The sequence below is a fragment of the Nipponia nippon genome, unplaced genomic scaffold, assembly GCF_047370975.1.
Source record: "Nipponia nippon isolate SJK-2023a ecotype South Korea unplaced genomic scaffold, ASM4737097v1 scaffold_13, whole genome shotgun sequence".
Taxonomy (NCBI): Eukaryota; Metazoa; Chordata; class Aves; order Pelecaniformes; family Threskiornithidae; genus Nipponia; species Nipponia nippon.
In genome coordinates this window covers 15,690,307-15,706,637 of record NW_028262324.1, presented here as the reverse complement: position 1 = coordinate 15,706,637, position 16,331 = coordinate 15,690,307, and positions in this window count along the sequence as shown.

Below are 16,331 nucleotides of genomic sequence, written 5' to 3'. Positions count from 1 at the left end.
TCTCAGGTCTGTAAATACTTGAGGGGGTGAGAGATGATGTTCATGTACAAAATATTTGACCAGCCGCATCCCACTGACCTCCTTTGGTGCTGCTCTTGAAAGGGATTGGCCGGAGTCAGAAACAGTTGATCTTTAATGCTCCAAAAATACATTCCCTTTCAAAGCCTCTCAAGTGGAGAAGCCTCCAGGCTGCCAAATTTCGGTCCCCACTCCCAGCTCCTCGTGGCCTGGCTGAGTTCAGCTCCGGGGTGTTCGTTTAGGTTCACCCAAGGCTGTAGATGATGGTGAGGGTGAAAGGTGCCGGGGCCACGGCACGGCGGGGTGCAGGCGTGCGTGTGGGGGGGGACAGCAGCAAGCTCTGTCCCCAGACCTTCTCGGGGCTGCTCCGTCCCCAGCGTCCCCAGCGTGCTGCCCGGCTCTGTCTCGTCTCCCGCCTGCTCTCCTCCCTGGGGTGGCCCAGCAGCAGCCAGACTCTGGGTCTGCAGACCCCGGTGGGAGCCTAGAGCCAACCTCAGGCCCTTTGATTCCCACCCAGGGATCATTTTGGTGCTGGTCCAGGCTCAAGCAGGTCACTTTGTGCTACACCGACATCGCCCTCCTCGTGCAATAAAGGATCTCTGTTCCCTTTTTGTGAGCTTGGGCTCTTCTTGAGGTTGCTTTCCGCTGTATTTTACGTCGTAGTGCTCTGGCACTTCATCCCTCTAAGGGGTTTCCTCCGTTCCTGGGTTTGGCTCCGGAGCAGCTCAGCGCTCTGCGTTTCGGGGGTACTCTTTAACCAGATCTTCTCCCTTTGCAGCTCTTCACTGACGTTCGCCTCTGTGCATCGGGGAAGAACCACTGCCTGGGCCGTGCTTTCTCCTGAGACCAACAGCACAGCGTTGGCACCTTTAGAATAAATTCTGATCCTTCCTCCTCCAGCATCGCTGTCCTTCATGCCTGCAGCCTTTCCCAGCCATCACCCAGGGGCTCACACCAGCCCCTTTCCAAACAGGCAAACCCATTTCTCTTTTCAATAGTTGCAAGACACAAATAGGGACGTTCCCATAGTGCCGGCGTCCTTCAAAGTCTGATTTGGCTCTCAGTTAAGCTCGAGCCTTTTTGCTACAGCACCTCAAACTACTCAGCGTTTAAGAGAGATTTAGCTGAAATATATCCCTCTGCTTGCAATGATTTTGTGTTCTTCAGAACCCAAAGAAATTGCAGGGCTGCACGTGAGCCCTTTGTTTCATGCGATCTGTAGAAACAGTGCATGTGATGGAGCTACGCTTGAAAAAGGCAGAAGCAACAGCTAAAATATATAAAACTACCAAAGTCTGGGAAGTGTGGTTTGGGGTTTAGTCAGGCAATTGGTAGTTCGCCTCACGATTCAGGCCACAGTCGAGGTTTCGCTAGGTTAAATACGGTAAGTCAAGTTTTGCTCTCGTTTATGCAGAGCTTGGGCTGACGCTCCAGCGGGCACGGTCCGACCCTTTCGGGGTGAATTAACCCCACCTCCGTCCCCCCGCGGCTCAGGAGGGATGGGGAGCTCGCCTGCGTGGTGCTCCTGCCCTGATGCTTCCTTGCGGTTTTACCTCCAGTGTCCTGAATTTGCCCAGAGAGCCCAAATTTTGGGGTCCCACGCGGGGCAGTGCCTGGAGCTGAGCTGCGGCGGGGGTAGTGGCAGATCTCTCTGCTTGCTTCCCATTCTAAAATAATAACAAGAAAAATTCGGGGGACCCAGGCAAAACATTCACAAAATGCTCTTAAGTAAATAAGAAGCATTTTGCACCATATTTGAATTTATATTAAATTGCTTGTCATGAGGAGCGATGAGGCTGTCAATAAATTAGTTTCTATTAGAAGCTATTCGAAGGCAGTTAATAGTATTTAGCATCACCAAGCCGTTCTGTGAGCAGCCGTGCTGACGACGCCTGCTTCCTACAGACCTGTGAGCTGTCGCGGTGACGCCGGTGGCCGCGCATTGCGGTGGGCAGCATCTTCCCGCTGCAATGCCCACGGCCACCCTCTCTTCCCACCCTTCCCAATGGGAAAGTGGCTCATTTAAGCACAAAAAACCCTCTCGGTGGTGGAAATGGTGATGGGTGTATGGGTGTCCGCCGCGGGCACGTCACGGTGGTCTCCAGGCCCTCCTCCTGGGTTTCTCCCTGCTCGCCTCGGCTTTCCCCCTCCGCCCGGAGCAGCCTGGCTGGCTGCCGCGACCTGTAGCCGAAATCCCGGTGCTGCCCGGCCCCGGGGAGAGCTCGGCCGCTGTTCCCAGCCCTCGGCTCCCGCAGGATTTCCTATCCGGGCAGAGCCGGGGTCGGCAGGGAGGGGTCCCGCCGGGCGCCCCGCAGCCCCCAGCCCTCGCCCTGCCGCAGGAAGCACTGCTGGGTGCGCGGGGCGGGGTGGGGAAAGGAGGGGAGAGGAGGAAAATGGGGAGTCACGGGGGGAGCCGCCAGACGAGGCCGGGGTGGAAATGGCGGGCGGATGCAGCTCCGGGCTGGGGCTCGGACCTGCGCCCCGGTCATTTCCCTCGAGTCGCCCGGCCGGAGCTGTTACGGGAGCCCGGGGATGAAATTACAGCCAGGGAGATCCAGCACCTGAGCAGGGGCCGGGCTGGCCTCGGCAGCACACGGCAAACAGGCAGCGGAAAATCCCACCCGGAGCCAGCCGCCCTCGGGAAGATGTTTCCTCTTCTCCTGGCTCTCTTGGATGGCCGGGAAGGCAGGGCAGGGCATGGGCAGAGCCCAGCATCGCCCCGGGGCCACGGCCAAGGGGATATCGGTCCGGGGGGCTGCAGGGGTCCAGGGGAGGCAGGGCTCCGTGTCCCCCAGGGCCTGACTCTGGTACCAAGGCACCAGCGGCATTGAATTCGGCCTCCCTTCTGCTCGCCTTCGTCCCTCACGTGTGCTCAGCCCCGTGCAGTAGCCCTCTTGCTCAGCCATCGCGTCTGACCCCATTTCAGCCATCGGATGGGAAAATAGTCACTGTCTGGATGAGCCCTGAAGCCCGTCGCGGCCGGAGCTGTGCCGGTGGGGCCAGCCCCTGCACCCAGGCTCGGGGATGCTCCCAGGCAGAGGGAGAAAAGCCGCTGCCCCCGAAGCCTGGAGGAGCCCCTGCTCTCTGGGGAGTGGCACAGGGATGCGGGCGAAGAAGATGGATGCCTCCTTTATTTTCTTCCCCCCTTGATTTAGTAGTTCCAAACCTCTCCACAAATTTCCCCTCTCTCTTCTCAGCTTTCCTAAACCCAGCCCACTCACTTTTATGGCTTCTCCGGCAGTCAGTTCCCTGTAATGCATTATCTGCTCCCAGCATTGCTGCACCGACCCCGAGCTACAATTCCTGCCCTTGACTGCTGGACCCGGCACCGGTTCAAGCAGCCCCGCAGTGCCTCGCCGCTGCACACCTCGGTCAGCCCCTGCTCCATCCTTGCTTTTCCCAGGGAAGGCAGCGCCGGAGCTGCCGAGCTGCCGGTGTAACCTCCCCTGGTGCCTGCAGCCGCATCCTTGCACTGCGCTCCTTCATCTCTGGCCTCCGAGGGGTTTTTGGGGTGAGGGGAGCGGAGCTGCCCCGGCAGCCGTGGGCTCCCGGCCCCTCCAGGGTCGTGCAAGCCCCCCAGGTAGGGTGGGAGCCCCCCCGGGCGTCCCATGGGCACGGGCAGGGCTGAGACCTGCGGGGCGCTGGGGAGGTCCTGCCGCTGCCGGACCGGGACCCTCGGGGGGTGCGAGCAAACCCCAAACCCACTCTGTTTTCCCTGCCCAGGCTTGGGTTAGCGAGCAGCAGACGCAGTGTGTTTTTGGTTTAATCTGCAGGGAAATCTTCACACCTTCCTTTGCTCTTTTCCTCGCCAGCCCCTCCGCCTGCCAGCACGTCACCTTTGCGGGGGCAGCTGCCCATCTGGTGGCAGTTGCGGGTTTTTTTAAACGTTTGCCTCCTTCCCTTCTCCTCCTCCACCCATGCAGCCCCTCTGCTCCTCCTCTGCTCACCCTCACGGGCACCTTTGCTTTCTCTGTGTATTTATTGCTGGTGCAGCACAGACACAGCTCAGTGGGACAAGGGAGGATGGAGAGATGCTGTGCCAGTGCTGGTGCCGGTGCCGGTGCTGGTGCTGGCTGGGATTTGACTCTCCCAGCCTCCAGCAAAGGCAGTTACACCAGGAGAGCAGCTCCCAGCCTTGCACACGTGTGAGCAAACCCCACTTCTCCTCCCAGGGCTGGAGGTGCCTCCCCTAAGGAGAGGGTTAAGGCAGCAGACACGTTGCCTCCTCTTTCTGCGAGGGGTTAGAGGGGGTATAGCCTGCATCCGTGCAGATGCGAGCTTGTTTATTCTTACCAGATAGTTTGATGGCTTTATCTGATCACAGGTTTTCCTGAGGAAGGAAGGGTGAGTCTGAGTCACTTGAAAATGGGGGCCCTTCATCTCTGGGTATGACTGGCGGGGCCATGGATATTAGCAGAGCCCCGGGGCGAGACGCGCTCTCGGCGCTGGCGGCTCTCCAGCTTTCGCTCCGCCGCCGTGCAGGGTGGGCATGGCCACGGTCGTTGATAGATGCGAATCCAACGTGGGCACCGGTGGGGGGATGCTGTGGTGTGGGTGTCAGAGGAAGCGCCCAGGACCCGATGCCGCAGAGGGAAGAGAGAAATCATTTACTGTGTCCGTGCTGTGCAGAGGGGAGCTGCTGACATGATGCCCTCGGTGAAGAAAACACCATCACAAGCAAATTGAAAGCGAGGGATAAAGTCTAGTGGCAATTGATAAATTCAACAGAGAGACAGGTTCATGCCCTCCTGGAAGAAAACCCAGATAATTAAACTCCCTTCTTCTGCTAATGCCTTTGGTGAGGGGCTGGAGGAACCGGGCGACGTGAGCTCATCTGCTTCTGGAGCGCCGGGGGCAGAGGGGGGCCGGGGGGGCACCGGCACCCGGATCGCTGGGACACGGGGAAGGGCAGCGGCTGGAAACAGCTCCGGCCCCTCGGAAGCGGGGAGTGGGGCTGGGGGCTGCCGCCAGCCGAGGCCGTCCTCTGCTCCCCAACCCCACCCGCACACCAGCAGCCTTCCCGGCTGGCTCCGTGTCTCAGAAAATAAATGAATTGTTCATAAAGTGACCTCAAAACACTTGCACTCTGCATTTCGTGGAAACTGGGGGCTTTCGAACCTTTCTGAGCCCAGCCAGGCTCCGGAGAGGGGAGCGGAGCAGGCGACGCTGAGCTGCTGGATGCGCGCAGAGCCGGGCCCCTGGGGTCCAGAATTAATAGGACAGAGCAGGGGCTGTTCCCTGCATGTTTTATTTATGGGAATCAGGCCAGTGAAGTTCCCTCAGCTCTCAGAAATAGTCACATCGCCTCTGCTTTGCGCTGCCCACGGCCGTGACCTTGATAAATGGGGCAGTGCCCGGCCCCCCCCGTGCCCGGGAGGACGCTCGCCCCACGGGAACCGGCCGGACTCCCTCCCCGCCACCCCCAAAACTCAGCCTTGACGTGCTCCAGCACCCCTCATGAGCACCGGTGCTCCTGCCGTGGGCAGCCTGCCTCCACTGCCTGCAGCTGCCGGCTCTGCCCGCAGCGGGAGCGACCCGTGAGAAAGGACCCACGGGAACTCCACCGAAAATCCCCCAAACACCAAGCGAGCGCCGGGCACCCCCCGCTCCCCGCTTCCGAGAACGGGGCTCGCCGAGAGGCGTCCCCCCGGCACTGAGGTGACATTTGCCTCTCGCAGCAGACCGAACCCCTGGGGCACCGGCTGGCGGCGAGGCTGGAGACCCTGAAACAGGAACCAAAAGTGGGGCTCTGCTTGCTTGCTTTCTTTTTTTTTTTTAACCTCCATTTTTTAGCCATTTCCTGATGCCAGCTCGCAGGCACGGCCTCGCCACACGCACCGCCGCGATGGCATCTCCACCGGTCCCGCTCGGCAGCCCCGGGGCCACCAAAGCATCCCTGCGGTGGTATCCGGAGGGGAGGGATGCTGATCTGAGGGTCAGATCCTGCTGGGGGAAATCTGAGCGTGCTGCCCTGATTTATCCAGAGGAACGGCAGGTTTGCATCCCAGGAGCGGGGTGGCAGGAGGGACGCTTCGCCGGGAAGCACCTTCGGGTGCTTTCGGCACAAAGGCGGGCAGCGCCGGTGCCATATGGCAGGAACAGGGAGGGGTAACTGGGGAGGAAGCGGCAGCCAAGCGGCACCCATCCCCTCCCCGCTCGCAGCCCGGCTCCACGCAGAGCCCTGCTGCAGGCAGCTCAGCACCCTGCCCGCAGCTGGGGGCCTCATCCTGACCCCCTGCCTCTGCTGGTCTCCTCCTGATCTCAGACCCACTGGGGAAACCGTAGAGTAAAGCCACGGAGCCCAGTGGCAATGCATTAGAGTTGCACCAGCACCGCTCAGGTCGGGACACGGCCGGGCTGGATGGCTCCCATTAGCGGGAGCTGGGGGGGCCCTGGCTGCCGTTCGGGGCAGCAGCAGCAGCCGCCTCGTTTCTTCCACCCAAGAGCATCAATAAGGTAGAAAACGGTGTAAAACACACTGCACCTCGAGCAGGCGAGGACGGGCTTCACACCGCGCGTGCAGCACCTCCCTGCTCCCACACCCTCCTGGATTTAACCGGGAGGGACCTGAGGCTCGGCACAAGCGCGGCGATCGCTCCCGTCAGTCCGTGCGATTGCCGAAAGCACATTATCAATGTCTGATCTGTCGTAATCGCAGAGTGAGGCGGCTTTCCCAGGGCTGCCGGTGAGTCAGTGCGGAGCTGGGAGCAGCACGGTTCCTCTCCCCACCCTCCGGCCCCGGCACAGCATCTCCCTCCCCACTTCCTTCCCTCGCCGATAATTAGCCGGGGTTGATTCTCCCACAGCCTTCGGCTTAGTGGTTCCCGGTGATTTCTCCCGGCGCAGCGTTTCCCCGGCCAAGTACTGGGAGGGAGACATGAGACCCGCACCCACGCCAGCTCCTGCCACGGGAAATGACCGCGGGTGGCCCCGGGAGTGGGGAAACGGGCAGGCGTTTCCCAAAGATCCCATGGCCGGGAGAGGTCTGGGCCAAGGGGCAGCGGTGCCCTTTGCCGGTGCAGGAAATCCTCCCCGGGGGTCCCGACGCCCAGGGGTCCGTGCAGCATCTCAGCAGCTCCGGGCTCTGCCCTCCCCGGGTTCGGCAGCCCGGGGCAGCCATGGCGGGTGCAGGCAGGGGCTCCGGCACCACCATCCCGCTCCGGTGGGGACCAGCAGCCGGGAGAGGCTGCACACCCACCCGGGGTTTGCTTGCTCTGAAACAAGGGCAGCGCCCAGCCGGGCCGGTCCCCAGGGAGGGCGCGTGGGGATGGGGCCATGCGGAGTCCGTCAAGGACCTTCGTGCGGCCGCCGCCAGCCGAGGTCGACAAAAGGCTCCAGCCGCCCTTCCTGCGGCTCCCGGCGGAGGGGCCGCTTCCAAACTCACGGCCCCACCCTGACCCCGACCTCCGCCACTCCGGGTCCTTCACGGCTTGGGGTCCCCTGCAGCATCAGGACCCCCAGGGCTCGGCTTGCCGGGGTGGCCGAGGCTGGGGCAGGGTGGTGGGATGCCATCAGGCCACTTTGGGCTGGGGTCTGCTCTGCGCCGCGCTCTCCCGCAGCCTGGATCCGCACCCGGATTCATCCCGCTGTGCGCACGGTGCTCTGGGATGGGCAGAGCCCCTCGGCATCCCGTCCCACCCAGCAGCCACGTGGACGTGGCCTCGGCCCTGCCACCTCCCTGAAGATCCCTGCCAGCAGCCCCGTGCCCTCGGTAGGACGAGGATGCTGAAGCCCTGCCGCAGCCCCTCTCCATCCCCTCCAGAGCTCGGCCGCCTCCGTCCCCAAAACCTCTCCAGCGTGGCACAGCCAGGGCCGGGCACTGCTGCTGCCTGCGGCTCCGCTGGGCCTGGGGACACGCGGAGGGTTTGTCTCAATCCCCCCCGCTTTGCCAGTGCCAAATTTCCTTGAAAGACAACCAGCAAACTGCCCTGGAAAATAAAGGGCTGAGCATTTGTGTTCTCAGTCCCTGCCTCCGCTGGCTCAGGCAGGGTGGGATGAGCAGGGCAGAGCTCGGCAGCAGCCGGGGACCGGGGTGTTTCCACCTCGTCCCTCCGCAGCCTCGCTGCCCCCAGCTCCCTCTGGGTCCGACTCCATCTCGGTTTCACCACGCGGGTGGTGGAATATCCCCGCTTGGCATCGTCTCCTATGGATACCCAGCATGCGGCACACGGCACGAGGCTGTTTACCCTTTCCTAAGGAAAAGAATCATCTGAAGTCTTAAAAAAAAGGCTGAGTAAATTAATTCAATTAATAAATGGATCCCTGTTGGAGTATGGAAATTATTTACTGAAAGGGGGAATTTGCCAAGTATAATAAACCTGGAGCGATTTTCTCTCATCTTCCCTTCGTGGCGGACAGTGCAATTAGCCGTTCGTTATTTCCAGCGACGACATTTTTGTTTGTTAGCAGCCAGGCAGGACTCAGATCTCTTCCCCTGACGTGGGGTTTTGCCATATAACAGCTTCTTCATGGCAAGGCGAGGTTTGCTGTCCTGCAAGCTGCATGCGGGGCTTTGCTCTTGGAAGGGTGCAGACCTGGAAGCGTTGTGGAGATGTGCGTCTACACAGAAGGGATTTCTCCTTCTCTGCTCCAAGCCGGGGTTGCGTCCTTCCCCGCTGCCTCCCCAAGGACTCAGGAGGCTTTACCCGGAGGTACGTGTCCTCCAGCAGCGTCTCAGGGACTGGGCAGTGAAATCAATAACAAAAATGATACTCGGATCCTATACGGAGCTTTACATCTTCAAAGCCCTTTACTGGCATAAACTCATTAACGGGGAGGAATCGAGTTCCCAGTCACACAGGTCCCAAGGATGCAGATCTTGGGGGCGATGGACCGGAACGTATTGTAATAAGAAATAGCTGCTGTCGGTGGCCCCGCGTGCAGGAGGGCCCGGAGGAGGCAGCGAGAGCAGATGGAGAAGGGAGGGCTGCGATGGAAACGGTGCCCAGGGCGGGCTGGCAGCCTCCTGGCAGCAGAGCCGCTTCCCCTCCGTGCGGCATCCAGCTCCCCACGGCCCCCCTGGCTCTCCCAACGCAGCGGAGAAGAGTCCGGCATCTTCTCCTCCATGGCGCCGCTTCCCTTTGGGAGCATCCCACCCCTGCCGAGCCCCTCTGTGCTGGAGCATCCCAGTCCGCCCCAGCCTCGGATGCCCACCCTGGAAGATTTGTTTAATGCAAGCCAGAGCGAATGGAAAATTGGGAATGGATCAACTGCGTGGCCAGGGATGGGGTGGGCAGGGGGCTGCGAGCAGAGGGGGGAAAGGTGGGGAGGTGAGCGGAGGGCTGCAGCCCTCCGTCCGTGCCGCAGCCCTCTGTCCATGCCGCATGGCTCAGCGCTGCCGTACCCGGCACAGAGCATGGCGGGGGACGGGGAGACGGTGCTGGATGGACTCCGGCCAGGGCGGCCCGCGGGGCGAGCCGGCTGCCCCCAGGACTCGGGGCACGCTCCCGCCCATGGCCCTGGCCTGGTGCCTGTGGCTGGGCGGGGAACCACAGCTCCTATTTCTGGTTTTCTCTCTGGGAGGTGCTCCAGGAGGGAGGACGGGAACACCCTGACCTGGTCCCCGAGGTCCCCGAGGTCCCGTCTCCGGGATGGGTCGAACACACCCATGCCCAGGGGACAGCTGTGCTGGGAACGGGGAGGAGAGGGATGTCCTCCTGCACCTCTCCCCTTCCCCATCCCTCCTCCCTGCGGTCGGTTCCCTCCCTGTCCCCGTCCCCGTCCCCAGCTCAAGCCGCCGCTGCCCCCGCCAAGCCCCCGCAGCAGCGAGGCCCCAGGAGGCTCCTCGGCGCGGGGGCACGGAGGGATGCAGGGGCACGGAGGGATGCGGGGGCACAGAGGGATGCGGAGGCCGAGCTCATCCAGGGTTACCTTGGAAACGGCGCCCGAGCCACACGTCCCTGTCACCACCGAGGGACCGAGCCACGGCGGTGGCGAGGCCAAACCCTGCTCCGCGGGTTGGGGTGACAGCAGGGGTGCCGGGAAGCCTGTCCCCCCGTCCCGCGCGATGGCCGGTGCCAGGCAGGGGGAGAAGTGGCTGCAAAGGGGGCTGCGTCCTCCCCCCGGGCCGGGGGGCATCGCTCAGCCCCGGGCAGGGAGAAAAGCCCCAGCGAGGGTGGCCGGCGACTCTCCGGCAGCCGGATCCCTCCCTGCAGGACAGGCGCTCCCCGCAAAGATGGAGCTTTAAATAAATAACGAGCTGCCGACATCTCCCGGCTCTGCTGGCAGCGCCACGCTGGGAGCCCTCCCCGGCGGCCCCTGCGCTCCAGCACATGCTGGGAATGGGGAGAGTGGCTGCTGGGAGCTCGTCCCGGGGTCTGTGTGTGTGGGGGGAGCCGGGGGAAAGGGGCTGGGGGGGTCTTGGGGGGCCGGGGGGTCCCTGGCAGGGTCAGCGCTGGCTGACGGCATCTGCCAACCCCCTCCTCAAAGCCTCCTGTGATGGAGAGTCACAACGTCACACAGAAAATGGGATTCAAACGCTGAAGGTTGGCCAGGGGAGAAGCCCTCCCTGCCTGCCCGGGGAGGCTGGGGTGGATGTGGGGATGCGGGCAGGGTGTGGGGATGCGGGCAGGGTGCAGGCAGGGCAGGGGGATGTAACCCAGCCATTTTTCCCTGATGGAAGATGCTTCATTGCAAACTGGTTTGCACGGTGGAGCACTCCAGAAGCCAATGCAGGCTGGGGGAGGCAGGCAGGGATGCAGGCAGCCAGAGCCTGCAGGCAGGGTTCAGGCAGAGGCCAGGCAACCCAAGCGAACAGCGCAGGCAGGGAGGAGAGGGACCAGCCAGCGAGCCAAGGAGCCTGAAAGGGCAGCCACAGGCTTCAATTAGCCAAGGAGCAATGGCAGGATCCTGCCTTAAATAGAGCCTCCGCGCCCGGCCAGCGGGCAGGCAGGGAACCGTGCCCACGGGCAGCGTGGCCTGGCACCCCGTGGCTGCCCACACCTGGCACCCAGCATCGCTCGCCTGGCCGCAGTCGGGTGATGAGGGGACGCTGGGGACGCGGGCGGGCAGGGGGCTGGCGTGGCCGGGGTGGGGGCTGCCGGAGGGGGAGCGGGGCCAGATTCTGCTCCGAAAGCAGCTGAGAGGAAGGAAGAAGCAGCTAAAATAAGCAGGTGGGTGGACAGGGAGGAGATAATAGTGAGGCTGACAAGGAATGGGCTGGGGAAGGGGGAAAAGAACCAAAATGTCCCCAGGAAATAGGAGCCGGCCCCCGGGAAGCAGAGGGAGGTCGCGGGGGGCAGCGGCCCAGAGAGGGCATCCCGAGGGAGGAGGGATCGGGGGAAGCGAAGGTCCTGTGCTGCCGGGGGTGGGTGTGCGGGCAGGGGAAGGGCAGGACGCTCTGCCCGGCAATGTGGGATGCTCTGCCTGGCAGCCTGGGAAACGCCGGCCAGGAGCGGGGTCAGCCCTGCCCTCCCCCCCTGCTTTAGGCAGGGGCAGAGAGGGAGGTGGGTGCAGGCAGAGGCACCCGAGCATCCTCGGAGGGCGGGTGGGAGCCCGTGGCTGAGCCCCCCAGGAGTGAAATGCCAGGAAGAGGCGGGCAGCACAGAGCTCCGGCTGGTTCATGAGCAGGCAGCTGCCAGCTCCGCTCTGGGAATGGCCCTGCTCGGTCGTGGCAGGGGGACAGGGACTGAAACCAACTGCCCAGTGCTCCAGGAGCGATTTGGGCTGGCCCCGAGGGAGACAGGGCAGGGGGTGACGGGATGCGAAATGCTCTGTCGGGCAGGACCCTTCCCTGCCCTCCCCTGCCTGTCGCCTGCCAGCATCCTGGGGTCTCCCGCAGCATCCCAGGGCCTCCTACAGCATCCCAGGGTCTCCCACAGCATCCCAGGGTCTCTCCAGCATCCTGGGGTCTCCCACAGCATCCCAGGATTTCCCCCAGCATCCCAGGGTCTCCGCAGCATCCCGGGGTCTCCCACAGCATCCCAGGATCTCCCACAGCATCCCAGGGTCTCCACAGCATCCCGGGTTCTCCCACAGCATCCCGGGGTCTCCTACAGCATCCTGGGGTCTCCCACATCATCCCAGGGTCTCCTACAGCATCCCAGGATCTCCCGCAGCATCCCAGGGTCTCCACAGCATCCCGGGGTCTCCCACAGCATCCCAGGATCTCCCGCAGCATCCCGGGGTCTCCTGCAGCATCCCACCTCCCCTCTGTATGACCGAGGTGGGGGGGACGGGTGCCAGGGAGGGCATGGGGATGCGGGGCTGGGGTCAGGACAAACTCAGGTGCTTGGGCAGAGGGGTCGGGGTGCTGGCGGGGGGTCCGGAGCCCTGCCACGGGGAGCAGGAGGAGGCAGCTTGGCCGGAGCGCAGGATGCACGAGGCCGGCTGTCGCTGCTGCCCTGGGAGTTTCCACATTAACCGCACACTGTTTGCATCTGAGCATTTTCCCCTCGCCAGGGCCGCGCTGCCGGGGGTTATTTCCTGCCCTTTGCGCTCTCCCCCCACCGCCCCGGCCTGCCCGAGCCCGGCTGCTTCCTCTCGGCCGCCCCGGGGGCTTTCCATGCTGCCAGAAAATAAATCTCATGCTATTTTTAACAGAGGGGAAAACGCCAAGGTCTCCTCCAGCCTGGGCTGCCGCGGCGCTGAGCGCGGATGGGCACCCCCGGAGAGATGAAGGAGGGAGAGGAATGTGTGGGGAAGGATGTGGGCAGGCAGGGCAGGCAGGGCAGGCAGGGCAGCGTGAGCCCGGCTTTCATCTCCCCGCCGTCGGGCAGGATTTTGGGGAAGGCAGAGGGGAGGGTGCTGGGAGCAGGGCACCGGCTGGGTGATGGGGGATCCCCTTCCCCTCCGCCACGGCCCTTTGCAGCAGACGGCAGCCCCCGCCGCGGTCGCCCGGCCCAGCACCCTTTATCAATGTCGCCCATCGCCTCGGCACCACGCAGGCAGGCGGGGAGGCGGCGATGCGTGTGGGTCACCCCGCGGCTGTGCCCACCGCCCCAGCTGGGAGGGGATGGGGTGACCAGGAGGCAACACCCAGGACCCTCCTGGAGCCGGGGGGACCACGCAGGGGGTGGCCGCGGTCCCTGGGGTCAGGGCTGGGACAGTTGCTGTTTTTAACCCCTGTAAGTGCCTTAGGGAGGCTGCGAGCGGGATCAGCTGGCTAATGCCCGGCGGGGGCAGAGGGGGGCTGCGGAGCGGGTGGAGCTGATGATAACCGGGGGGCACGGAGAGGCCCCCCCACCTCGCCGCTCCCCCAGGGTGGCTGTCCCCACTCCAGACTGGGACACCGCCGTCCCCTGCCAGCCGTCCCCACTCTCATCCCACGAGCATCTCTGGCTGTAGCAACGTGAGCTCGGTGAATTGCTCCTTCCCGTGACTCCGGGAGCTGGGGATTTATTCTTTTCAAGCTCCTGCAGGAGACGTTGCGGAAAGCCCGTGGCCAACGGAAATGTGGGAAGAAAAGCAGGGAGAGAAAGAGGAGCCGTTTCCAAGCGCCGGGTGGGAGGAGAGCAGAAAACAGGAGGTGGAGGTGAAAATGTCAAACCCAGCTCCCGCTCCCCGGCCCGGGACTGGCTGTGCCGGGGGTGCGGCGCTCGCCAGTGGCTTTTGGTCCTCGCCCCTCGTCACCAAGACCACCTTTGCCTCTGGTCGCCAACGTGGCGGTGACGCCAGCAGTCGCCTCCCCGCCAGCGCCGGCGGCTTCGGCTCAGCACACACCGTGGCACGGCCATCGCCGCTGGCACGTGGGGCTCAGCCCGCGCCGGAGCTTTCTGGGAAAACCTGAGCTCCGCGTTCCCAGCCCGCCTGCCTCCGGCCGCCTTTGATGCCGCTTTCCTGCGGCGCGGGGAGGAGCAGCGCGGTGCGGCCGGGGCAGCCGGCGGGGAGGGCATTCGACGCCCGTCGGTGCCCTGCGCTGGGAGAAAGGGGCACATGTCCCGCCAGTGTCCCCCGGTCCCGTCGGCATCCCGAGGCGGCTGGCACATGCCTGGGGGTTGAAGCCCCATGCGGCTCCCGGCCGGGGGCTGCCCAGGGGTCTCCTGCCCGAGCAGGGGGAAGGGGGAATCATTTTGCTCCAGCTCAGCCCGAGCTCTCGGGGTCAAGCAGCCCTGGCCGAGCTCCTGGGAGAGGGTTGGGAGTTTGCAGGGTGCAACCCAGGGCAGAAACCCCCGGTCCCGGCCGCGTCCCCGCATCACCCCCGGCTGGGGGTTTCCAGTGCCAGGAGCGGGGCAGCCCCTGTGCCGTGGGACACCCGCAAAGCTCCTGCCCCCGGCCGGGCCTGATCCTGCCCGCGGGGAAAACCCTGCTCCGTGCCCTGGGACAGCCCAGAGCATCCCCAGGGACTTGCCCCGGCAAGGGGGATAACCGGGGTTTGGGGACCATCCCCATCATGGGGCTCGCTGGGATTACCCGGAGCGGGCCTGATCCTGCAGCAGGACCTGATCCTGCAGCAGGGACCTGATCCCACAGCAGGGACGGTGCTGAGGGGCTCTGCCCGCGGCCAGATGGCTCCGAGGAGCCCTAAGCTCCCCATAATGCCCCTAATTGTCCCACAGCGCGGGAGCGGGCGGCCCAGCCCAGCTGGTGCCTGCGTCCCCCGGCAGCAATGGCTTTGGGACCTCTGGCTATTTTTAATCCCAGGAAGCTATTTTTGAGGGGAGAGGCTATTTTCCCTGCCCGCGGCTAATCCTGTCTTGCTTTTCAACCTTACCCAGCTATTTGCCAGGGCCTGGCGATGGGCAGCTCCCTGCCCGGGGCAGTCTGCATCCAGGAGGATTTGGGGCAGGAGGACTTGGGTGGGAAGTGCGGGCCGGGATGGGGCGGTCCTGCACCCTCTGCCCCGCTCTGCCGGGTGCCCGTGAGGGGCCGGGGCTGCTGGGTGCCTGGCCTGGCACTGGGCAATGGCACCGCGGAGGGGGAACACCCCCCATTTGGGGACACGAGCTGATGGTCCCCCCAGCCCATCAAAGGATGGGGATGCCAGAGGTTGTCGGGGTCGTGTGTCCCCTGGGTGTTGTGGGGACCGTGGGGTCCTGGGAGCGCCGGCAAACTGGGACTGAACTGGAAGCAGGTGTTGGGCACATCCCAGAGGAGAGGGGCCGGCGGGGAGGAAGGGTGGGGGTGCAGGGGGCTGGGGGGACACAGCCCGTGGGGGGAGCGGGGGACACATCTGGCAGCGGAGGGGTGGCGGAAGCGTCGTGCTGGCTTGGCCCCCCCGTGCTCGGTCGCCTCGGGGTCCCGGGGGGGCCGAGCCGCTGCCAGATGTTGTGCAGCTGTCTCCGGCGCTTCCTCTCCCCCCGCGCCCCATGTCCTCCGGGAAGCTCTCCCCTGCGCTTCCTCGACGGGGAGAGCGGGGGGAGACCCCTCCGGCCCCCCGCTCCTCCGGCCCTGGCTTCCTGAGCCGCCGGGTCTGTCTGCTCCCACGTTCGGCTCTTTGGCCGCCGGCTCATCCCCCCGTCTCCTCTCCCACCTCTCCCCGGCCCCTCGCTCCCTTTCTTCTCCTGCCAGCTGCCCCCCAGCCCCTGGCCCTGGGGGGGTCTCGCCCCTCTGCCACCCCCCGATCCCAGGCTGCATCCCGCGCTCCCGCCTGGAGCTGCAGAGCTCGCCCCGCTCCCTGGGGCGGAGAGGAGAGCAGGGAGGCGGAAGCATCGTGCATCATTTATTGCTTTTCTTCCCTCTTCTCTCCAAGCATTTTGCGTTTTCCCGCAGTGCAGGGGTTGAGGTGGCCGGATCCTGTCCAGCGCCCAACCGGCCCCAGCACCACGGGCAGGGAAAAGCCGGGAGAGCCGCAGCGAGCGTGGCCGTGGGCTGCCAGGGAGCGTGGGCTGCGGGAGCCGGGGGAGATGCTCGTCGCCGGCAGCTCACACCAACTGCGGGATGCAGATAGGATTCGGGGATTAGAGCAGCTTAGGGAGCAGGGTTTTTCCAAGCGGCAGATGGTGTTGGATGGATCCCAGGGCGAGGTTAGCAGGGTGGGAAGCAGGTCCCCGAGCAGCCCTGGGCAGGGCAGGGGAAAATCAGGCAGAAGCGGGGAGGAGGAGGATTTTTGCCCAGCCCGTTTCTGGACAGGAGCACGAGGGAGGGCCGGATCCCCCCCAGCTCCCAAGCGTGCCGGCTGCCAGCGAGGACGCCCCGCGCTGACGCCCAGAGCCGGTCACAGCCGCAGCGGCAGCAGTGTGGTTCGTGCAGCCCGGGCCCCCCGGGAAGCATCCCTTGACCCCCAGCCAGGCTGCGGAGCTCAAGGTCCTGGGGACGGGACGTGGCTCCGTCAGCCATTTGGTCCTTCGGCTGCACGCGTCCCCTGTCCCCATGAGTGCACGTGTCCCCACGAGCGTGCACGCTCCCAGGGGAGCGTGCACATCATCCTGCGAGTG